This window comes from Anser brachyrhynchus (genome assembly GCF_964034855.1).
Source record: "Anser brachyrhynchus genome assembly, chromosome: 18".
In the NCBI taxonomy this organism is placed as follows: domain Eukaryota; kingdom Metazoa; phylum Chordata; class Aves; order Anseriformes; family Anatidae; genus Anser; species Anser brachyrhynchus.
In genome coordinates, this window is record NC_137711.1 from 3,736,524 (window position 1) to 3,762,180 (window position 25,657).

The window sequence follows — 25,657 nt, forward strand, 5'->3', positions numbered from 1 at the left end:
CACGCCCCTCGCGCTGCTTCGCGCGGGCGCGGGAAAGCCGCGGTGGATGGAGCGGGTGGCGGTGGTTAGCACAGGCACAGCCCCCCGACCCCGTATTTATAACCAAATGCATTTATTTTGCAAACTAGCTCCTGGGTTTTGTTTAAATGCCCACGAGCAAGGGCGTCGCTGCGTGGTGTGGTTTTCCTCCTCTCAGTGTGCGCGGAGGGCTCCTCGCTAGTGCTGCACGGCGGTTGTTTGGACCCTCTGACTGTCCCTGTCTTCAGATGGGGTGAATTAACAGCTCCTTAAAACTGAGAATTTAAACCCCAAATTGTGACCAGCCTGCTTGTGCTTCTCCTGGGAGCAGGACCCAAAAGCACCACTTACGTGTAGGTACATAGGCAACATTCTGAATTCCAGCGTTTGTCCAACCAGGTTATAAAACACAATGCGATGCTGGATGGTGTTTGTTCAATACATAGTTTTACTTGGGTTTGGTGTTACTGTAGCATAGACAATACTTTATCCAAGCCGGTTCCCGATGCCCTCAGGCTACCACACTTAGTTAATAGCATTTAATTATGTCATCAGAAGTGAACAGATCTAATTTGTTTTGAAAAATTCTTGTTAAACAAGATTTCTAGATAGAGAAAAGTTGAAAAATCTCCCTACACAGGAATGGCTGATGTGCAGTGAGGCAGAAGGTGTTGGAAGCCTCTCATTCTTGAAAACGTTTACAGAATTAGCAAAGATGCTCATGTATCTTGTAGGTTCTTTTATGTTGAATCATCCATCTAATCTAAGAGCTGCAGCTGAGATGACTTTGAGGAACCTAGGACGTGTCTGGTATTTAGCATGAATTTCATTATTAATTGTAAAACAAACAGTGACAAAACTTTAAAATTGTCAGACTTTTTTTGGTATTATTTATGTACTAAAACTGTCCTGCGCTGTATTTCTCACAGTGGTGCATTTTTGTGACGTCTCCTACAGTCTCTGAAGGTGTTACCTTATTTGACCTCTAGTTTCATACTGACTGCCAATAATATATATTTTTGGGACTGTGCAGGTGAAGCGTTATGCAGTCCTCAGGAGAGCATCTAGGGGCAGTGCTTGCCCTTCAGAAGCCATTTTGGTTCTGAGAGGCCCAAACTGCCTTCTGCAAGGTACTAAGTCACTCTGAAGTTAAGTGAGATTTGGTGGAAATAGAGGTTATGCTTTTTCTCACAGGATTGGCAAGTTAGGCCCTGATCTGCAGTGGCACCTAGGTACCTAGCTTGTAGTGGAGTCAAGCACCTAAGTATTCTTGAGGTTGTAGGTTTCAACAGGTATGTAAAAAATGCAGTTGTTACTTACGCAGCTGCTTGGCTTCCCTCCTTGTGCTGCCTTCCTTACTTGGGCTTTACAACTCTGTTTTTTATTCTGTTTGAAAATTCTGGCTTTTGGCCTGTGCACCTTACACGTGTTTAAAAGCACTTCTTTAAACAGCGTTCTTTTTTAGCACTGACTTACTGGTTATCCATAAATAGAAGGTATTCCTTCTTTAGTTGGTAGCGTTATATTGTCACCAAAACTGGAGTGGTTTCCTGTGCCATTTCTGCGAAAATCATCAGATGATGTAGACAGGAATTTCTGTACAGCTGGTTTTCCTTAGCTACTGCAGAGACTTCTTGGGGCGTTCTTTCATCGATTCCCCTATTAGATAAGATGCTCAAATATTAATGGAAGCCTTGTTTGTTTACCTTTCAGCTTGGATGTCAAGTGCTTTCTTGACAATAAAATATTTCCTAAGAAATGTTGATCGCTGACTTAACTCTTCCTGTGTATTTTATGCTAGGATACAGGAGGCAGCAGTGCATCTTAGAGTCTATGATTTTATTTTGTTCCTCATCCATGAGCATCAAGGACAGGTTGCTTCAAGAGCGCTTGCTGAGATGCTGTGGCACCACACTATAGTACTGATTCAAGGCTGAGGTATACTCATTAAACTGCATTTTTTATTGACAGTTCTTTAGGGCTGTTACATATATATATTGTTACAAGCTGCCCAATTAGCCTTGAAATAATTTGAGAAAGGAAATGTCATGTTAACTTCTAAGCAAAATAATAACAACTGCTGGAAGAACTTTGCAAATTAGGTCAGAATATAGCTGTTGCTTGAATAAACCAATAAGATTGCCAATTAGAAGTCACACTGTACCTCATTTGTGGTATTTCTGGGAGGCATGTGTGCAAATTCAGTCCTTTTTGTTAAAACTGAGACCTCATAAATTACAAAAAGACATTCATTTTCATAAATACATAAAGCAAGTATGTATTATGTATTTTCATCATACATAAAGCAAGTAAAATCTATTGCACTAATTGCTTAGGATATGTTGCAATCTTCAGCCCAGCTGCAATTAATAAATGAGCCTGCCTCTTGATTATTTTTCTTCTTACATTTTTATTTATTAGTTCATTCTTACAAATAGTTCCATCATACGAGAGAATCTTATAATAGGCTACATTGTGTTTTTCTAAAATATCATCTGTTGAAAACACATTCTTAAGCAAGTGAAGAGAGCGCCAAGCAATTGAAAAGAGCTGAGATGCCAAAAAATTCTCAGTCTCATGTCTCATTGCAAGTCGTAATTCCATCGTACTTTTCTTCACGGGAAGGATTATATGTGGGGGGTTTTTTTGTGCTTTAGAGCTACTTTTATGTGAAAATGTAGAACAAATCTGAGAGGTTAGCATCTTACTGAACTTTTATTTTAGAAGAGATGAAGTACAGTTGAGTTGATGATGTGTGTGGAAAGTGATATTCTTTAGAGGAGTAGGTGGAAAGACATTTTTGCTGGATGCTGTTGAAAATGGAGTTGCTACTGCTGTAAAATGCTAATAAAGATGCAAAGCTAGCTTGCATGTATTTTAAAGCTGAATATAAAATAAACGGTAGTCATAAGGTTTTTTTCTTGAAAATGGGGATGACTATCAATGTTTCTGTTAGTTCAGCGCTATGTATGTATGACTAGTATCTAAACTAAGATCGAAACAAACAAACAAAAACACCCAGAAAGGTTCTCCTTTCCTTTGTTCTTTATCTCAACCAAGATTATCTCTGCTGAAGCTGGTGGAATTGCTCCCATTCTATGCTTTAAATAAAAGCTAAGGCTGATCTGTGGGGGAGCACTGCCTGAATGAGCTATGCAGGAACAGCTGTATTGTCATAAATACAAACAAGCAGAGACCTGCAAAGGGTTCTTAAATGTACATCATGATTTACAACAAAAAGCCTTTCAACATTAACAAATTCTGGCCTTAGAGGTGTTGTGATTACTCCTTTAACAAACATATCCAATGTTTTAGCTCGTTTCAAAATTTCAAACATTATGAATTTTCCCAGTGTGGATTATTTACATAAAAGTATTTCAGCAACATGTGTGTAAACACTATTTGTATTCTCTCAATCTTGTGTACGTTTCTTCGAGAGATTTCATAGTCTACTGTTTTGTGCACAAATGGTGCTTGTTAGAGCATGCTTTATTCAGAGATTTAAAGCTCAATGAAAGCATTTGAGAAAGTATTTTTATGCCCTGAGAGTTGCAGGTGCTATGATATTTAGACGTAACTATATGTATGTATAATAGAAAAACCCTAAGTGCAGTATAAAGTGTAAAACATTTTCTCAAACTAGTTATCTACTGCAGGACAAACTACGTATACTCATCCTGCAGTTAATACAGACAGATTAAATATTGGTCAATCATGCATTTTTTAAATTTTTTTCCTGCTATAACCAAAGAACGTATTTTCAGGAATATGCAAATGTGTGGAACATCTGAAAAAGCAGTATGTTGGTTGTAAGGAAGAGAACTACGAACAAGCATGAGGTGAAGCAGCTTTTCAAACGTGGTTCACTTTTAATTACTTGTAAATCAAATAGTTGGACCATGACGTGACCATGGCTTCTGCCTAAAAGGTTAATCTGGCAATATTGAGCCAATGTTGTCCAGCAAAAACGAAGGCTTATTGTGCAATTTCATTCTAATTTAAATTATAAACAGCTAGAATACATCTATAGTCTTACGCTGGTTCCTTTAAAAGATAATCGAAGTGCTATGAGAAGCAAAGGACTTTCTACTCTAGTTAATCATTCGTTCTGGATGTGCCTTACAAGAACACCAGATTTTTTACCTTCTCTTCACGATTAATAGTGGGGGTGCACCAGTACATTTGTCTGAGGACTAGGGTTAATTATTGATCTAGAAAAGCTCTCAACCCCACTGTGAACATCTCTCACTCTTCAAAAGGAAACCTTGTGTAAGGCTCTCTGCAGCAAACAGATCTGCTTTGGGCAGCCACGGCTCCTCACATCGTCAGGCCTTCATGTGACCTTAAACTGACCCAAAAATGTAGGGGTTGGGGGGGATCATCCCAACAGCATAACAGATGATACGGGAAGAAGAAAGCATCAGTAGCGAGCTTCTAGTACCAAACAAGACCAGCTGTTTCATTTTCTTTTGACACAGTCAAGTTGCAAGAATGAACAGTTGAAAGTGAGAATTGTGTTTTGACGTGGGAAAAAACAAGTACCTTGCTTTTGCTTGGCCTTCCTCTTCCAGCTGTAGTCACCTTCAGAGCAGGGCAGGGCAGGTGTCAAATCTGCACTGAGCTCTGCTGCAAAATAGGAGACCGAAAATAACAAGTTTTCTCCTTCACTCACGTTTGCACATTGCAGTACAACTCTGTGAAAGAAACAAGAAAACCTTTGTTCTTAAAGTTTCAGTGTAAATCATTACAAACTCCTTCAGCGGAAAGGATCAGATATTCCTCAAGGAACTCCAAACTCTGACATACATCTCTCTTCATCTCTGTTGCTCTCTCTGTCTCTCCTTGTCAACACTTGTTTTCTCCACAGGGGGTGTGTGTGTGTGTATATATATACATATATATATATACATATATATATATATCAAATAATGCTGCATGTTTGATTTGGTGGCTTTGTTGGCAAAATATAGGGCCAAGTTTTGCAATTCTCTTAAAAGAAAACGCAGCTCGATAGTGTTTTAGGGCTTTTTCTAGCTAAAGCACTATGATGTTATCAAGAACTTCCATGAAGTGTGTTTGTCTTTGAACCATAATGTAGATTTGGAAACTAAGGAACAGGGAGAGAAAGGCATAGAACATCAATACTGACTTTTAAAACTCAGTGCTTTCTGTTTTTTTTAATTATTCTTTGTTTTCTGGGATGAACTTCCCGTTGCTGAGGGCATGGAGTTCTTGTAAGAGTTGCTGCAAACTTTAAAGGATTAGCACTTTTGAGGCCACTTTTGTTTGTGTACCTAATAACGAACATAGATACTTGTATTAGCATCTTGAAGTTTGATAACTCTGGTATGTCAAATACATCTTCCCTTAGTCCAGCGTGTTTAACTTCCTCATCTGTGTAAATGTAAGTTTAGAAATCATATTTATACCAATCTTCACGTGCTTTTTGACTGACTGCACATGTTAAAAATGTTAGGAGATTTATAGCCCTTAAAATGTATAAAGCCCTCTAGATTATAGGAAGAGAAAGATCTCTGTAATTAGCAGGAAAGGTGAAAAATTCTATTTTCCTTCATGAGTATTCAGTTTGATCTGATAGGCATTTATATTGTTTAAATCTGCTAGAGATCATGTTCCTTTGAACGAAAGACTGCCTAGTCAGGTAACGAAAAACCCATAGCATATAAGGATGATTCATTCACAGTATTCTGCTTTGTGCCTAGTAGACTGACAAGTATGTTCCCCAGGCTGTCCTCACAGAACCGACTCAGTGTGGATGCTGAAATGTATGCAGGCTTTCCATCCTGAATGTCTAACGCACAAGCAACCATTAAATACTGTAAGGATGGAGGGAGATAATATACGATCTATCTCGAAATATACTCAATAACTGTGGGTGACGAATAATTCTATGTATCCTTGCTTACAGAAAACTTCTTTATTATTTACATTTTTTAAAACAATTTTTCATATATTTCATCCTTTTCTTCTTTGGTTCATAGAGCATCTGTCATGACCAGCAATTTATTTTGTAACACTTGATGCCTTGATCCCAAAATGAAGCAAAGTGGCATTTCACACAAATTTGCTATGAAAACCCTCACGGTGAAGTGAAGTCTTACCAACTTTGCATAGACATACTGTGCAAAGTCTGCATATGTCTAGAAAATAAGGAGAAAGGTGCTCCCGAGGATTGCTGACTAGGTCTGAAAAGCAGTGAAGTAGAGGTAATTTAGATTTCGTGTTGGCTTAGCTGATGGATTTATAGTCTGTAGGTGGGAGAAACTAGACTGGAACTTAACTTGCTTTTATATATAATGCTTTTAGTCTAGCCTTAGTCTTGTTTATCTCCTTCTCAGTTCATCTTCTATTCCCAATTTTGGTTATAAGTGATCAGCCAATTTTGAATCCTTGGATATGTATTAAAATACTATTTTTGTTTTTGTAATGTATAATGCAGAGTGCTGAATTGTAGGAATGACATTTTAATGGCTTTTCTTGGAAAAATTTCTCTATCTCCCATCTTTTCCTGTCTGTGGTCAGAAAATGCTGAAGCAGTTTTGGATTCTATTCGTATTGTATTTGTATGGTTCTAATGCTGGCTTTACAGTGCACATTCTTAGCTTTTGCATATACTTGTGCAAATACTTAATTTAGAGCAAAAATAGTCATGTCCTGAGTCACATGCATAAATGTTTGTAGATTGGGTTTATGAAAAAATTGTTCGTATGCTCACCAGAAAATTCATGGTTGCTATTTAGGAGCATCTACGTGTCTGTTCTAAGATTAGTCTTGCCTAAGTGATTAAGGAATACTTAGACTCTGTGGGAATTGTTTTCTGTGAGCATGCTGAGTATGCTTTATTTTCCATTTCATCACACTAAATGTCATATTAGGTTTAATGTGCAGCCCGATTAATGACACTGTTTAACTTTTTTTTTCAGTAAAAATGTTATTACAATGCATGACAAAATAATTATGTGATAATGACACTCCAGTATAACACATACTGTTGCTCAATTGCTTGATTAACAGTCATTCACTGATGTCAGAAAAACAACTAATTGTGGAATATGTTTTCAGCTTTTCGCTCTCGTTTTATATAAAAGTTACTTAAAAATATAAAAATAACCTTTTGTGGTAGTGTCACCATGTTACTTGAAAGGCTATCAATGTGTGCTGTGGATCAAACGTTTGTATTTGTCAGAAAGAAAAAGGCAGTAATAATTCTACTATTAAGCTTGAAGTTATTAGACAAGCCAAGCTGGTGTTTTTCCTGGTTGTACGTAGAAAGTTCTTTTAAGTAGTCTCACTTGGTAGACCATCTGAATGTACTAGTCCTAGCAGCAATAATCTGTTTCTCTCAAAGATGCTTGACAAATTTATGCAGCTATTTATCTGAGTTTTTTCAGGTTTTCTTTGAAATTGCAAGTTAGCTGACCTTGGAGCAATAAATTATTTAATAAATTAATTGTACAGTGACTTGACATAAGCCAAATGAAGGACATACAGAAATGTAAGAAATGTATACAAGATTAGTCTTAAGTAACCAGGCTGCTTCTTTTATCATATAGACTTGATATAAAACTCACTTTCGTCACTGGATGAGCTTTTGTTTTGCTTCACTCTGTGTGAAAGGAAAGCCATTGAGCTGAATTCCGCCCTCAGTGATACCACTGCGAGATCCCTCCCTGATGTCAGACAGGCCAAGATTTCACCAAACATGCGTGAGAAAACACAGCACATTTCTAGAATAGAAATGCTGAGAATTTAAGTTCAGTTTTAGTTGCATGGTGTAAATCTGAAATAATTCCCCTGACTGCAGTTGATCTATTCCAGCTTTATACCAGTCTCGTTGAAAGTAGACTTTAACCAGTGGCTGTAAATCAAAAGAAAGCTTGTAGATGTCTCAAATCTGTGGTTCTCAACCAGAAATCAAGCTGACATCTCTAAATCTTTAGGATTCTTGCCTAACCTAAAAGACGTTTTCACACAGCCAGATTAAGGCCTCGGATTTGTGTATAACCTCTGACAATGTCTTGGGGCCTACGCAGAATAAAATGGCTGCTGTCCTCACGCCACGAAACTTAGCAGGAACCTCTTCTCCCTCAACTTTCAGCCCTAACTTCTTAGCATCTCCAATTCTCCTTTCTTTATCCCAGTGCTGAGTCCTTGGTCACGCTCCCGAGTAAGGCAGCCCGGCCAACGCGGCGGGCGGCCGGCCAGCTGGCAGCGAGGCGCCGCGCACAACAGCAGCCGGCCGGCCCGTGCACCAGGAGCTGCACGGCGGGCTCCAGGCTCCAGCAGTCGGTAATTCAGCACCCCTCGGGGTACCGAGCCCGGGCCCGAATCTCAGCACTCCGTCGGTTATCACGGATCCTTGCACCCAGGCTGAAGCTAAAGAGAGCGCTGAGGTCAGAAATCTCTCGAGGATCTGAGAGGGTTGCTGAGTTTGTTTGCATTTGTAAACTGATTGCTGCTCAGCCAAGCCCATGGGTTTTTGGCTTTTTTATTTTTTTTCCAGGAGTGATTCAGTATAAAAACATGTTTTCCTATATTAAAGGGACTCTGTTACACATTTGGATAGAAAGTTCTTTCTATTAACTTCAGTGGAAGCAGAATAAAGCCCACTATTAATTTTTTTTTATTCATTTTTTTCCACTGTTTTGCTATTACTTATTTTCTCCACTATCTCTGCTCTTTTGTTGTATGAACATGAACTCACTCAGTCAAGTGATGCCAAACTTCTAAATCTATCTCAAGTGGGTTTGAGATGAGGCAAACAACGTTTTAGTGGAAATGTTATGTCATAGTAACAAATGCCTATGGATTAGTTAGTTTATTTCCAGGACTGCATGGGCTATACATTGCTATTTATAATTTAACTTTCTCAAGCAGCCACGACTGTGTTTATGTTACCATGGTGTTACTTGCCATACTTGAGGGCGGATAGTAAATGCTATAATTGAAAATAGATACTCCCACAGAAATAAGTGTAACAGGTGGTTATGTTTTTATTTAATCGTGCAGCAAGCATAATGCCAGTTAAATGTGGATACCTCTAATCCTGCCTTTTCGCAAAGATTTGTTTCAGGCATGTCAATTTGTCTTTAGTGGTCATAACTAGAGTAAATAACATTAGTGACTTGTTCTGTGGCAGTCTGAGGAATGCCAGTGGTAATCAATGAGTCTCCTCCACTGCAGACTCCAGAAAACAAATATTCTTATGGGGAAGAAAAGCAGATGCTCTCATTTAGGGGGTGTCTATAGCTCATCCTTCTTCTGGGGACCACAGCCTGAATAAACCTTGAATTCCTGAAGAACGTTTGAGGAGCAGTGGCTGCTGTTTCCATATGATTTCCTCATATTAGCCTTCCGACCTCATCCCATCTCTTCTTTTCCCTCTTGTCCACTATAAGGAATTGTACCTCTGTTTTGAGGTCTGCCCTACCTTAATATAATGCGGCTTAGATTGCTGTAAGCTTACACCCACCTTCCTGGTGCTGGCAGCACACATCCTGCAAAGGCAAAACTATTCAAACCATCTCTCTCACTGTCAAAAGCTGTAAGAATAGCTTCGTATTAAATTTTATCAACTCCCATAAAATCAGTAAAATGTGTAATACATGTCTTACCTAAAAACTCGAAGAACTGAAAGGATGTTACAAATGGAACAGAAAATTAATGCCTTACCTCACAAAAAACTGATATCCTAAAATAACAAATACCAAACATGAGAGCTGAGGCGAGGCATAAGAGGGCCTTCGTGCATTATTCCAGCACTTCTTTAAGTTCTCGAGCAGTGCTTATAAAAATGTTTGACAGGAATCTAAACGCTTTTTAGCAACTCAATGTTTGCTGGGTTAAAATTGAACCTGATCAGAACAAGTCTGCTCAGGAAGATTCCTATGCAATTTTGCATCTGCACTGGGTTAAGTCCCTTAACAAATCCTTTTTCCTATCATTTCATACCACAAAAAGTGTAACTGCATATACAGATCTGTCTGCAGAGGAAAGATGTTTTTTTAAATTTGTATACTATGCATTGTTATGGTTTTGGTCACTAAATATATTTCACAATCTTTCAGAATTGCCTTTTCTTGCTAGATTTTTCTTTCCGTACACTGGCATCTCTCTCCATTTCCTCCTGTCATTTGGTTTTCCTAACCTGTAGTTCTTTTGTTGTTCTTTTGTTTTACCCTGATGACTCAACTTGGTCAAGTTCTGGCTTGAATCTCATTGACATTAGAGACAGCATAGCCCAGAATACATTTCTTCATGGTCCACCTGTATGCTAATCCACCTGGAATGCATCAAAGTTGAATATATATGCAAAGGCCATAGTTCAGCCCTTATTTTACAATATTTACATAATAAATAGTACAATTTATATTTCAATCATGGGGAAGAGAATTAGCCAACTTTTGCTGTAATATTTTAAAATTCTTTGCTGATAAGAGCATTTGAGGGTATTCTAATGATTTATACTATGTTCGGTCAGCTTTGATGATCTAGTTCTTGTTGTCAGCCCTAGATTCCTTCTCATCTCTCACAGCAGCAGAAACTGGAGAAACCAATAAGGTTCAAAAGTGTTGTACTTGTTTCATGCTGTCCTGACCAAACTTGGAAGAAAAAGTATTTGTCATTCCATATAGCTGTATTTTGCGGCTACAACTATTGGAGTACTTTTATCAAATTAAGTGTAGAAACTTTAATTTCACTGCTGCATAAAGTGCATGAGTAACTTGTGTGAATGTTTCTCTCTACTCTGGAACTTTTCATCTGCATACTTTGGAATTGAAGTAGTAAATTAATTTTGATTTAAGAGTTCTTAGTTATCATCACAATATGGAGCGCTCGAGCTGTATAACTTAGTAGGAATCACATAATTAATCTCACATGTTGCTTTAAAACTATATAATGATGTTTTCTTTATCAACCGTTTGTCTGTACAAGGACAGCAGCTGTTGGAAAACTTGGGAGTTGTCATTGAGAGCCTTACCCATGTTGCATGTGGCAGGGTTCCGTGGGGAGAAAGTGGTTTGAAAGTCAGCCTAAGTCAGATCAGTAATTTGGGCCTTGGGAATTCTTCAGAGTAAAAGAATAGAAACATATGGGCATCATCCTGTTTTCTCCTAAAACTATTCAGGCACGAAAACAAAAATAATTGTAGATTTTTCTGTCAGAAATAATCCAAAATGTGAAAAATAATTCAAAATGGCAGTGTTGTTTCACACTCTCTACTTGCTGCAAAGAGTTATATGCTTTAGACTATTAACTAACCAAGTAAGAACACTTTAGTCAGGATAGGATGGTTATTATGAAAGGCATTTCAAAAATACATTTTATTAAAACCATACAAAAGGCAACTGACTGGTGTAACCGTCAACAGTAAAGCACAGAGTAGAGATTCTCATATGAGTTCTGCACAGCAGCCTCCTGTTGAGGTCTTTTGTGGCTCTTTTTAGAAGTAGTGGTCAGACTTCCATCTTTACTCTTAAATTTTGTATCCAGCAAAAGCTTAGTCCTCCGATTTTTAATATAGGATAAAAAATGGATTTTCATTATCAAGAGATGTTGTATGCATATATAGCTTTTCTCATGAACTCAGTTCAAGGTTTTTCCTCAGTTTTCCTTTTGCATTTTGCCCAATGAGTAAAGCAAAGCCAAAAAAAAAAAAAAAAAAGAACGGTTCAGAAAGTGGTATGATTTGTCATACTTTGATTTTAAGCTGGTTTACATTGGCTTGAAATGGTAATATTATTTAAACTAGTATCACTTCCTGTATACACAAGGCTGAAGTTTACATCTCAAGGCTTTACAAGGAGGTCCTTAAGCCCTCTTACAAGCTTCTAGCTACTGCATTCCTTTCCACAGGTCGTTACACTTAACATCTTTGTCTGCAGGTCTTTTCTACGTGTAACAAATTGGGAAGTTAGGCTTGCAAATTAAGACAGCTACTTCAGCTTTCGAGGCTTAACCTTATAGGTAGCAGCTGATTGACTTCGCTGGTACAGAAAAGTGGACATTCCCTAGGGCCACTAACAAACTTCCATGTAACAGTGAGTATGCACTGAAGCATTAGTCTTTGACGTATTCATGCATATTTAATGGTAAGGAATTCAGCATTGTATGTAGCTAATCCAAACCTTTGACAAGAACAGCAAGTTAAGAATTGAATTTGCAAAACATTTTTGGTCAAATGACATCAATAAAAATGCTGTAATGAAGGCAATTATTATAAAATAGTAGATCCTGTCTGGTATCATTTGTGTCCTAGATCAATACATCCACGTGGATGTTCACCATCAATCTTGGGATTTGACCTGTCCTGATGAGTTATCCCTGTTCAGCTGCCCCTTAGCCTGGTCTTTGTGTAGATGTAGAACCTCTGCCTTCTTTTGGTGCAGGCATGGAGTCTGAAAGTCACAGAATCCTTGCTTGAATCTTGTCTGATTTAGGCTGTTGACCTGGGAAATAAATAACTAGCATTTCTAATCACTGTAGTCCGTGTGGGTACTAGAGAAAAAGTCTTGAGTCAGAATGCTGTTTTAGCAAAGTCTTCATAGGTTGCAGATCAGAATTTTGTCTTGATGCATATGAAAAGTTTGCCATTGTGTCTACCAGGTTTCATTTTGTCGAGTTCATACCTGGTTATTCTGTGCTTTTCTTAGACAGTTGTCTTTTAATATTTCTTCTTACCAGTCACAATTCTCTGCGTGAAATTCTAGTGTGAAGTTTTATGTTAGTGTTGGTAGGTGGTTCCCGATACATTTTTTTCCCCGGAGTATTCATTTCTCTGGCATGTTGCTTCTTAACTCCAAGTTAGGCAGCACAGTGCAAACACTCCCTGGCTTCTTATCTCTTGGTTCAAAACAGGATTTTAACCTATTCTGTCAGCTAAAAGAAAATGCAGTGAAAGGGAAGAGAACAAGGAAATACAGAGATAACATTTTTCAGAGGAAGGAATTTAAGTAGTAATTAAGCACAGTAGGTAGATTGTATAGCAATAGACAGAATTCATGTGCTCCATCAGGTGACAGTTAAAACCATTTTCCTTTTTTCTTTTTACTGGAAGTATAAGAAAGCTACGTAGGAAAAGAAATAGACTTGCCGATTAATGAAAGCTTTACCATTCTTTAAATATTTTGTCATGTTATCACTGCCGTAAAGCTAATTACAGAGCACTTGGGGTACATTTTTGGCTTTTTTATTTTTGCAAACCCTTATTTTTCTTTTGCATTTCTGATAGCTTTAATTCAAAGGTTTCAAAGGAAAAGGACTTTCACTCCATTTTGTCTACATAGCAGTTCATTACGCAGCTGATTGATGTGTGCAAGTTATTAGCATATGTCAGGTTTACACACATACAATTTTGAAGGCAGAGTAAACTTTGCAAGTTGACATGTAAGGTTAGCTGAAAAGTTGGTCCCAGTGGTCCTTTCCAGAGGAAATTAGTGTACTGTATCTAGTGATGATATTCTAGAAAAGTGATAAAGAAAAACATTATCAAAGCTTAAAAGATATAAAGCATCAGTGAATATTTTTGACAGTTTCCCGTACCTGCATATTGATACTAGTTAAAGAGTGTTTTCTTAGCCTTCAAACGTCAAATAATCCTTTGCATTTAGAGTGACATCATGAAAGGCTCAAGACTGATGAATTCAAGTTGTTGGTTTTGTTCCTGTTAAATCTTTAGTGTTTTTTGGTAAACCCAACAGTTATATAAACTCTTTTGTGTATCACTTCTTGCTGAAAATCAATGCTTAAGTTGATCTGTCTAATAAAGCTGCTGAGGAAGTTGACGTTAGGGAGTTGCTGTCATGAAAATGTGAAGACTTGGGTGTGCCGTAAAGCCATCCTACCGTACTGAGTGTGGGATCCTTTTCAGGCAGATTCTGAACAACTTTAAAAGCCAGTTATTACCTTAAGGTAGCACGGCACTGTAGTGCATATTGCAGTTTAGAAGAATGAGAACTAACTAGCCCAAGACTGAAGGCTTTTTATCTGTATTCCCTGTATTCCCAAGAAACCATGCATTGGTAAAACGAGTAGGTGTTGTTTCATCTCTGTAGGTCTTTAGAGATGTTTCTCTAATTTCACCTAAGTGTTGTGTTCCTAGTAGTATATTTATATGTTTTCTGAAGTAGAAACAATAATTACGGCTGCGTGATATGAACTGACTGGTGGTGAACAGGGGATCGATTGGTTCCTGTCTGTAGAACACCATGGTGTAGCCTACATTTTCCTCCCTGAATTCTACCATCAGTCATGCAGTGGGGGTGACCTAGTGGTGCATTTGGACTTTAAGTGGATGTTCCAGGTGTCCATTGCCCTTAGGGTGAAGGAGATAGAGTTACTCAGCTTTTCATCTCATCAGGACTTTCTCTCCATGCTTAAGGGCTGCAAGTGATCACAGTTACTCTGTATTCTCTCTGCTCTGTGTTCTCTCCTTTTTTTCCACTTTGTACTCTCTATAATATGCCTCCCACTCCATCTTTTAAATCCTTGTTGTAGGAGGTTAATTACAAAAATGTAGCTTTCCATGGCTGTTGGGTTCAAGTTATTGCTTGTTCTTTTTATATATTGTTCGTTGGGGATTTTTGGGTAAGTTGTGGATGAGTATGCTACCATTGCTAATGAGCATGTTGAGCACTTTAAAACCTAGCACAAATCCCTCTGGGACCTCACTGGTGTCGTCTCTCCAGTGATTCAAAACTATTTGTCTATTTTACTTCTGTATTGTATATTTTAAGCAATAATTTATCCGAATAAGGACCTTTCTTATCTTGTGGCAAATCAGTTTCTTTAGAACATCTGGGGAGTGACCTTGGAAAAACAGGCCTTTGAAATCAAATGAGCTCGTATCAGCTAGGTCCCCTTTGTCTACATACCTGTTGACCTATTCAGAGAACTGATAACAACATGACTTTTCTTTGCTGAAGAGTGAACTTTTCCCTCAATATTTATTCATCCACGCTGTGCTGTTCACCAAGTTTTAATTTCTTTGCTTCCGTAGCCTAAATCACCCCCATACTGTCTAACGGTTTTCTGTTCAGTATGTTGAAATAATGAAAGCAAAGGAAAAGCAAATTAATACAGCTCCTGTCCTACTTAGCGAATGTATAATCTGAATTTAATGTCAACACAATGTATTGAATTAATTGTTAGTGCAAAGAGACAGAGTTCCCATTAGCGTGCCGAATATATATATATATATATATATATATATATGTGCATGGCTACCTGCTTTACTGCATACAAGCACACAACCTTTGTAGAAGATTCATGATTTTTTTTATTTATTCAGTGAAATCACTTTCTATTTGGGGGCTGATTCGTAAAGAGAATCCGAGATATATCAATGATAACAATTAGAATCACAGAGTTTTTATTAATATTATTTTGGCAAGCAATGTTTATTAGTGGTGTGCAACAGTATTTCCATCTTATAATATAAGTTGTTTTGCCAAGTGCTGGTTGGCAGTATGTCATGTTCCTTAGTTTCCATTTGGAGTTGAGCACTCTTCTGTCAGTTTTATCTCTGAAATGAATTAACAACATTTGCTTTATTTTAGATACTAGCTCTTCCAGGATGCATATCATTTAAACTTAATAGGCTACTGTGTTATGAGGCATGATTCTTTTGTTTATCCAGGCTTTGTCATTGCCAGTAGCAAACATTGTTCTGCTGTTGTTTCATCCCCACAGTCCTAGTTCATGCCCAATGCACACAGAATTGGCAGTCGTTAAAACAGAGAAATTTGTGTCCACGTTTAACTTTGATTTGTTCCTATTCTGTTGCTATAACCTCCTCCCACTGACTGTAAATCAGTAAGTGAAAAGCACACCATGTACGCTATCTACAGCCAAGCAGTTGATATGGTGTAATTAATTGACAGCATTCCTATAGTATGCTGATAAGCAAGAGTAGTGCCCTTCTCAGGCCTCCTTCTATTCACAGAGAAGTCGGTGGGAGTTTTCCTTCTCTTAAGAATGCAAAAATATGTTCCTAAGAGAAAACTGATTGAATGAAGATCTGTGTGTGGACGAATTCTGTACTGAACCACGCGCTGTACAAACCCATTGACTTGAAGTACAGTTGAAGGCAACCTAGTAATTTATCTGTAAGTGGGAAATGAGGTTATGTCCGGAGGCTTATTAATTTTGAATTGAAGATTTACCTTAATAGCAGTGTTTTCTGTTTGTAATAATATATTAAATCAGTTTGCAATATGATCAATGAACCAAGTTCTTGCCAGCTGTGTTAAAAATGATAATTAAGATGGGTCATGTTGTAATAAGAAGACAAGCTAGAAATCAAATCAAACCTAAGGGAAGATCAAACATAAAGGAAGTATTTTTTCTGTGGACTACTTACTATAGTGATGTCAATATGTTGAAAAAAAAAACAAATATGCCACTGCAAGACAAATACAAATATGCCACTGCAGTCCGTTGTCTGACACATTTCCATTTTTCACACTTACATGGGAGGTGTCTTGGTTGGATATACTGCTCAGAAGGAAGCAGGGGCAAGGCAAATAAAAGTGCATAATCAAATGCTGATAGCAACATTATAGTTGAACAGCATTTGAACAGAGCATGAGATTTCATTAGGAAGATGTACTTTCAGGTTATATATTTATGTTCTGTTCCTGGAATGCTGAAGAACTCCCTATTACCATTTGTATAGCACAATGCCAGGAAAAAAAGCACACCTGGTTTCGTGATTCAAGTGAGTGCTCTTTGTCTTACTCTCCCACAAAGTACTACAAGTCATTTTTGCATGTGATTACCGTGGTTGTGTTCTTTAAATCTGGTCTGTTAGAGGGCCAAGTTATGCTAGAAAATTCAAAGTGTTTCTTAGGGACTTTTAATGAAATTGTGGAATAGATAATCTGAAAAAAAAAAAAGATACAAATATGGATAAAATGGCACAAGACCAACTGAATTTTTCTCCAGTCAGTAGATTTCTGTGAGAGGTCAGCATAGCTTGGTAAGCACTATCATATTTTTCCTTTCTGTCACTTATTACTTTACTGCTTTGTCTTCTTTAGCAAGTGAGTTGGTAGTCATGAAAGAATTCTTCAGGTGGACCCATGTTCAGGAACATAAACCGTTTCATTATCTCCTGTTGGTATAAAATCTTAAAGCCTATCCTCTTCAGGAGAAAAAATATTTTCCTTATAAGAAAATTAAAAAATTCCATGGCCACAAGTGCACATTCTGGCAGACTCAGTTATGCTCTGCATTCAAATAAGCATGACAACAATAGATGTTGGGACCTTTTCCTTTTGCTGATCAGGCTCTCTGTACAGGCTGTAGTCTTGGAACCGATGGCCCTTGGAAGCCTTCAGTGTCAGTAATGGAAAAATATGCAAATATAACAATCTTCTGAATCATCTTCTGTAAGATGTTACTGTAGTCTGAGACAGATTTGCAAGCCATCAAAACATGCAAATCACATTTGTGTGAGTGACAGAGTGAGGGTGTCCCTGTGTTTAAATAGGGCATTACTCAAAATAGTACAATTCCAGCTTTCCATGGGAAAGTACTTTCTGTTCAGTGAGATGTTTTCTTTCTCTACCTTGTCATCAAAAACACCATCAATCCCATTTCCAGCGAGGCAAGCTTCTGTGGAATGTGACGTTTGTTCTTTCCTTTACCTGATAAGAGCCGTCTACCTAGATTTGTACAGTCTGTAACACACGCTTTTAATATATATGTTGTATTGAAATTTTTATGCTTGAAAAAAGGGCTTGTTTCAGAAGAACATTGCTCAAAAAATTGATTCTTCTGGCTAGATGTAGGAAAGGTAAATTCACTCTATTGTTTTTCAGCACTTTATTGCAGGGACAGAAATAGGTATGAGGCTGTGGGAATCATGAAATAGTAGAGTACATGGCCGGGCATAATTCAAAGGAACCTCTTGCTAGTATTTCTGCATCTATTGAAAAACAGAACATTATTATAGGACACAGATGAAATTTCTGAATTGCTACATTAGGGAAATAGAATTTACTGTGTGTTATACTACCAATTTATTGATTGATTTTGGTGGGATTAACAAAATTAAAATCCATATAGGCGATAAACATATTATTGCACCAGCTACTCTCCTGGATCTTCAGTCTTTATCTTCTCTGCATTCCTGGAATTTGTAGGTATCAGGAATTTCATACTAATATCTAGCAATAACTACCAAACAATACAGTGCATACAGGTGAGAAAACTTTTCTCCCCTCAGTGTTCAAGATGTAACCATGTCACAGATATATAATTGCATATTTGGTTATAAAAAGAAGCTTTAAAACATTACAGAACACAGGAACTAATGTGTCATTTTTATATTACTTTATATGGCTTCAGTTTGTCCTGTAAAATAAAATGTTCATTATTCTTATCATTTATTTTTAGCAGTTTCTATTATCTTGAACATTTAGGATGATCCACCAATTCAATTTGAAGTACTAAGGGGATATATTCGTTGCAAGTATTAGCACCAGTGTATATGTCCTTCTGAACATCAAATTAGTAGTTTGAGTCGTGGAGGTTAAAAGGAATTTTAAGTGCTGCTTTAATGAGGACAGACACTAACATCTTTTGATACCTTGTATTGAATTTAACTAGTATGCCTATCTGATATACTATTATAGTGGTGCCCGCTAGTGCTGCCATAATTATGGGCCTGTCAGCATTTCCATTACAAACCCCTATATTACAGCTGAAAATATCACTCCAGGATGAAGTTTTGTACAAAGGCTTTCAGCCTTGAAAGAAGTGGCTTTCAAAATTAATTTTGCTGCTTCTCCCATTTAGAAAATGAAGTTTTGCAGTTGCTTACCCTACTCTGTATTAATCTGTTTCAGGGGAAAAGTATCAGAGGGTCAAAATACTGATACTTATTTTCTGTAACATGAATGTAACACATCCAAAAGATAAGAGTTGAAAACTGAAAGCTATTATTTAACCACACACACACAAAAAAGGCAACACAATCAGAAAAAGCACATCAGCAAGCTGCCACTCCGAGTTCATACCCACTTCACTTTCAACCAGCTTCTGTCCTTTTTCACAGATTCCAAAACAAAAATTAAATTTTATTTTTTTTTATTTTTTTTACCAACATACCCTGGTTTAAAAATCAGGATCCAAGGGCAAGCACTTAGAATTAAGTTGTGCCTAAATTAATATTGCGTGCAGAATTTTAGTTTGCTTGCTTTCTGAATGTGTTCTTCATAAAACTGGTTCTTGGAAAGGCTGGGTGGTGCTCAAATGAACACCATTTTTTATAATATAATTATTTGTCTTTTTTCCAGTAACTTACTACCCATATCTGAAGTTGGAACCACTATCTATCATGGCTTTGAGTGATCAGAAAAGTGTCTGAATGTTTTACAAAACGTTAATCAATTTATTTTCATTATTCTTTTCAAATTTTTCCAATTTTACAGACGATGAACATCTTTATTGAGACATTAGAGTCAGAAATATTCACTGATTTTGATTTTTAATGGAACTTGATTTTTCAAAGTGGAATTACATAGCCTGTTCAAATCACAGCTCTCACTGTCTTTAGTTACTTTAGCATTAGTATTTTAGTTAAATGCTTTAGCACTTCTTTGAATCAGACCTCTTGTGTCAAAAGTGCTACCTAGATTACGAGGAACAAGCAGTCAGGAATTTGAGTTTAAGCAATTTGCCTTGTTTTACCTGTATTTCTTGATCTCTGCAATTTCTCATCCCCATTCATCACAACTGAGTCCTGTTGTACTGTTGATGCCCAGAGGATATGCACTGATGTGGATTCTGCAAGTCGTATGACCTTGAGCTGGCACAGTTTTCCTTTCCAAGTGTTTCTAAGCTCATCGGCAAATGGAGCAGAAGCCCTATGTACAGTCATCTACATCAGTACACAACTACCTTGAATAGGGAGAAAAAGCGGAACCCGATAATTTAACTGTGCCACAGTGCTTATGAACACAAGTGCATTAATATTCAACGTTATCCATCATTTTTTTTCTAACTATTGAGTGTGTGGCTTTACAATCTTGATAAGATTTCCTTAAGCATAGATTATTTTTTTTTTTTGTAATTATTTTGGTTGTTTTTAAACCATTCTGAGAAAGCAAGCTCCATGTGGCCTCATGTGAGCCTTTGTATTATCAGTGTTGGAACCTTGAGCTGGATGCACTGCGCAGACTTCTGCTCTTGAGATAATGGAGGGTAATGGATAAAATAATCATTTAAAACGTACATGATAACATATGATAGAAGAGAATAAGCAATAGAAAAAAAGATGATAATGTACAAGGAAAACATATCCTAGATATAGTAGGATCTCTGAGAGGCTTGTGATTGTGCAGTAAGAACATAGTATTTTGATAATTCACCTGGAAAGCTGTGAAAAGCTTTTGTTGAGTATATGAAGCTGTATTTGCAAAGGCTTAAACTTAAAGGGGCTAAATATTAATAGATTTTCACACAAACAGCATAAGATTCAGCTTCCCCATCCCCTTCCTAGACTACTGTAGGCACAAGGGCTTTCCAGAGGGGAAAAAATACATCATCTACTTTTAATACATTGATATTTTCTTGTTTTATTTATTTTTATTTTTTAATTTAATAGTTACCATTATCCATACAAGCAATGGAAGCATTCTTGAGTTGTTTTGGTTGTGGTTTTCTGAGCCTAAAGCAGATGCAGTAAAACATCCATGCAACTAAAATTTCGCAGTTGTTACCACCAGGAGAACAATCTCTTCGAATGGAAGTTGTCAGCAAGCTTAATGATCGGTTATCTGCTACTTCCTCTGCTTATACTTTAACCAGGTATCTGCTCAATGTAAGTGGTTCGCTTTCATATTACCATTACTGATGGCGTAAATTTAAAATACGATCTAATAACAGAAAAATACTGCTACTTATTTACCCGATATACTGCCAATGTCAACGATAAAGTAAATAGTTGATGGTAACATAAACTTGTGTTTTACTTAACTGGCAATGACCTGCTACAGTATCAACATCATTGCTAGCAATATAAACAGTGCAGCTCGCCAATACACAACACAGTCACTAACGCAGCTTCTTCGGAGTTACTGCTGGAGCAGTTTTAAGTGGAAACTGCCAGTTGCTAATGATATTTTAGGCCAGATTCAGCAAGACAGTGACCATATTCCAGTGCAATACCGATCACTAGGAGCTCAGCGTGGCTCTTTAGCTTCAGTTATAAGCTGCCTTATCTTTGGTTCCAAAAAATAATAACTAAACAAAAGTCAAGTTAAGAAGGAACTGAGTGTATAGGTACGCTTCTGAGTGCAATACTGCATTTAGTTACCAGCAAACATTAGCTTGGTTGTTGGAAACGCTCTAGCCATGGTAGCACAGAGACATTCAAACAAATCAGCCCATGCACTGCAGTAAATGTCTGGATCATTTTTTTTATTATTACTTTCAAGTTCTTTCATAAATGAAATATTAGCCCTTAAATCTTTTCCTTTAGCATCCTCTTCATGTAACTTTCTAAAAACACATTTAAACTTCCATTTCAAGAAAATTTAAGATTGTTCCTCTTCTTAGAGATTCTTGCTTAATAGTTAATCAAACAGATCTTTATGCTGATGGTGAGAGCTATCAATTTCAGAGGAATTTCATCTATATTTTAGTGAATTTCTGGAAGGATGAAATATAATATTTTTGTTCATTTTTTTTATCTTCTTGCAGGCACAATTACAGTTTTAGGAATATACACAGGGTAATCATGGCATGTAGAAAACTATTTTGAGATCAATATCTAGTGTTCGCATAAATCAAGACAGGCATGTGAGAATTCACTTAATGGCACTTTTTCTTTCTGATGTCATTGGGAGGAGAAAAGTCAGTCAGATGGCTTTAATGAAACATCTGATCTATGGATGAGTGGAGAGGCAGACATGTCTCTGCAAGTTTTCCATTGGGATTGCTTGCATTGCTACACTTGTGAAAGCGCATATTGTGCTGTGTTGCTGCCCTGAACATGTCTTCGTGAAGACGAACTGGCAATGCCATAGTGGCACATTCCAGTTCGTCACGTGGCGAACGCACTGGAACGTGGAAAAGTGTTTCAAATCGTGCTGCCTTCACAAACACCTTAGCTGCGAAGTTAAAAGGATCCATTTTGTATAGGTTGATAATTTTGTGATGTAAATCTCACCAATAGATAAAAAGGGAAATAAAATAATCTAGAAATGGCATGGCAAAGAACAGTACAGTATTTCAGCCCTGCATGATCTCCTTTAGTAGTAAGTGGAAAACCAACATTAGTTTTATCTTCCTGGTGTAATGAAATGCTGTATTATCCTTTAATTTCCACAGGTTTATGTGTATATATATATATATAATATAGAATATATATATTAGGAAACCTGATCTTTGGTCGTTGTGGCTCACTTTGTGGCAGGGAAATCTTTTGTGAAATAGTTGGGGTTGTCACAGCTTCCACATACAGTTGTACGTGGAAGCATAACGCACTAGAATGACAGCATAAATAGCAAGCCTCTAATTTGAAGCTAGGTCTTCCAGCTACAGAAGAGGAAATTTTATATATGTTGTCTCTCTTTCTGTAGCATAAGTGATGGCTTACAGAATAAAACGTAAGGGCTTCTTAAGAAAACAGTCTTACCAAATTAAGGCAGCGTACGGAAGGCTTGGTGCGTTGATCTGTCTGGCGCAGAAAGCTCAGTGACCTTCAGGGAGCCAGCTGCAGTTATCTGATTCTGAACCCAGGCCTCTTGTCAGTACAGCTCCGAAAGCTTTCGAAATTATGTTTAGGAGGCCACCAAGAGGCCATCAGATCTATAATGCTGTATAATCTTCCTTTTTCTCCCTGACGTGTTTTGGAGATAAAAAAGAATTTGAGGAAGGTGTGATACGTCCGATATGATACTGGGTCTGCTGGATTCGTACCAATAGCAGGGAACCGGTTAATGCTTATATTTGGTGTCTGTGGGATTCCCAGGTGTTTAAGGCAGAATTGGCAGGCAGGCAATACAGGAAAAACTAGCAAAGGAAAATCCAGAGCTGAAACTCTGACTTCAGTTCCTCTCTTCCACCTGTTATAATTCAGGTACTATACAAAAAAAACATTGTATTTGTTCTCAGTAGCTTGGAAAGAACTAGGCAACGAGAATCCTCTGAATTGTAAAAGTTTTATTAAAAAAAAAAAAAGGTTGTAAAAAATCCTCTGAGTTAAATTGGATTACTTTGCTCTTTTTGGAAGGCTTATTTGGTTGTCAGATCTAAGGTTTTGTATTCCATGCTGATGTTCATTGTGTGTTTGTGTGTTAGAAATTATTGAAAGAATAAGAAAATAAAGCAATAAATCAGTCATGTTTCCCAGACTGTAGCTTTAACATCACTGAGTGTCATGGGAAAATGACATGAAGACACTGTATTGTCATCTGGCAGCCCTAAACGCAGCCTTGCATCTTTCCTTTCCTTAAATGAACTTTGTTTTACAACGCTCAGTTCTTCTGTGCCCAGTTTAGTTCCAGGCTTCACTTTAAACATCTTAAATATTTTAAAATGGTATCTACTGATTTTGCAATTCAAATAAGCTGCAGTCCAAGTTTGGTTTGATTCCCTCCCCCCCAACACACTCACCTTCTTTGGCATTAAGGATTATTTTCAAGAACCCCTGCAGTACCTATTCTGTTTTATTGTAATACCTGGAGTGTTGTGTTTTGTTTTTTCTGTGTATAGTAAAGAAAATCTTTGTTTATATGTCACAGATGCTTATCTGGTGTGAGCTGTTTGACATGCAGATTATGTCAGGGAACTGTGCAGAATCACAGTAAGAGAAAGGGCACGTGGCAGCCTTCGCACACTCACCGAGTGTGTGCCTTCAGTATAGAAAACCCTAACTTGTATGCATGCATGCGTCCCACTGGAAATGCCAGACTTCCTTTCATGTATTGCCCTACTTGTCAGCGTTTGTGCTCACAGCAAGACAGCCGTTTGGCTCCGACAGAAGTCACACTGCTGAGCTTCCCACAGAGCCAAGCTGAGAGCTGGCTCTCAGTGACAGTTGTGGCCAGTTAAGCCAGCAAATGTCTTGTGCCTATCCTTTCAATCAGCGAGTAGGATTCTCTGCATTAATTCATTTTTAACTAATTGTGTGCAGCCTGCACGGAAGGCAGGATTCACGGTACTGTCAGCCTGGCTGCAGTGGCAGGGATGGGCTTTGATAAGCCGAGATGGGGAGCAGGTAGAGCAGATCCTGAGGATCAAGGAAGATGCAGCCGAAGAATAAGCCCACCCTGCTGTGACACCGTGTAGCTTTAATTTGTCTTTCCGAGGTGCTGGGTAGCAGTTCAGCCGTGGCAGCGAGGAATTCCAAGTCTGCTGCCTGCCCAGATGGTTATCTGCTTCTCAGGAGAATTGTGCAGTCCACACTGAGCACGAGGGGGGGAGCAGAATAGAGAATTGAGGCTTCAGAGTTGGATAATTAACCATCACCATGCCTTCCAAGTATTCATTCCATTCATTCTACGCAGTGACTGTGAGGGAGGGAAGAACGGGATATCCCACAGATGAACGAGCGGCTGGGAAGCAGCAGCGCGGATCCTGCCGCAGCAGTCTGCCATGGGCTCCCCCTGTGTCTCTGCTCTGGGCCACCCGGCTAAAACCTTCCTAGGCGAACTGCAGACCACAAGCCCACTTCAAATACCTCGTTCTAGAGTATTCCCCATTTTGGGAACACCTAGAAGGTATTGTTGACAACCCCTCTCTCCCTTCCCACCTCAAGAGTTTTCAAACGTAGAAAATTAAAACAAATCTGAGAACCAGTGCACTAGACCGCGTAGGTCTGCTACGCAGGAAATTCTTCAACGTACTTTTGCCCAGCTTGTGAGCCATAAAATAAAGCACTGAGTATTCACATCAAACGTTAGTGTTATTTGATTAACAAAACTGGTAGTTCATGAAGTTTTTAGAATAAAAAATTCTTTCATAGTAATTTTTGACAGTCACATGCATGTAGAAATACCAGAAACAGAATCTAAAACACTAGAAGAGCAATGTTTGGACTTTACAGCCGTGCTGTGTTACGGGTGTTTAACCGAACCACATGCATTTAAGTATGTTAGACTAAAATTTCATTACTGTTCTGTGAGATCAGTTTGAGCTTGGACTAATTTTTAGTGAGACTCATTCACGTTTTCTCCCCTCCTTTTCATCAATTACTTTTTTGTGTTTCCTAAGAAATAATTTACAGCCACATAGCCTACATTTAAAAAAAAATAAAAATAAAAAAATAAACAAAACCTATACACTTCTGAATTCTTTATTTTTATGAAAAGTACTAAGCTTGTTGAAGAAGCAGACTGCAAATTAGTGAAAGGTCGAGCTGTGTCGGCATGCAACAAGTTTGTGTTCTTGCTGCCAGCTCTTTCTGCATGCTATTAAAAACCCAAACGCATCAGACAAAGAGCTTTCGTTGGGTTGCCATTGCTACAGCAACCACTTCCTCCCTGCGAGTTTGAACCAATGACTTGTTGAGAGTTTGTTGTTTGGGTAGCAGGGGAGGAAGCAATGATATCTTTTAAATTGTATTTTTAGACTAAGCCTGCTGTTGTTGTTTTTTTGTTGGTTTTTT

General features: G+C 37.8%; 1 protein-coding gene across 3 annotated transcripts in view; it reads left to right on the top strand.

Annotated features, from left to right (window-relative positions):
- PITPNC1 (phosphatidylinositol transfer protein cytoplasmic 1) overlaps nucleotides 1-25,657 on the top strand; it is an 88,840-nt gene that overhangs the window by 1,553 nt on the left and 61,630 nt on the right. The gene's annotated exons all lie outside the window — the stretch shown is intronic.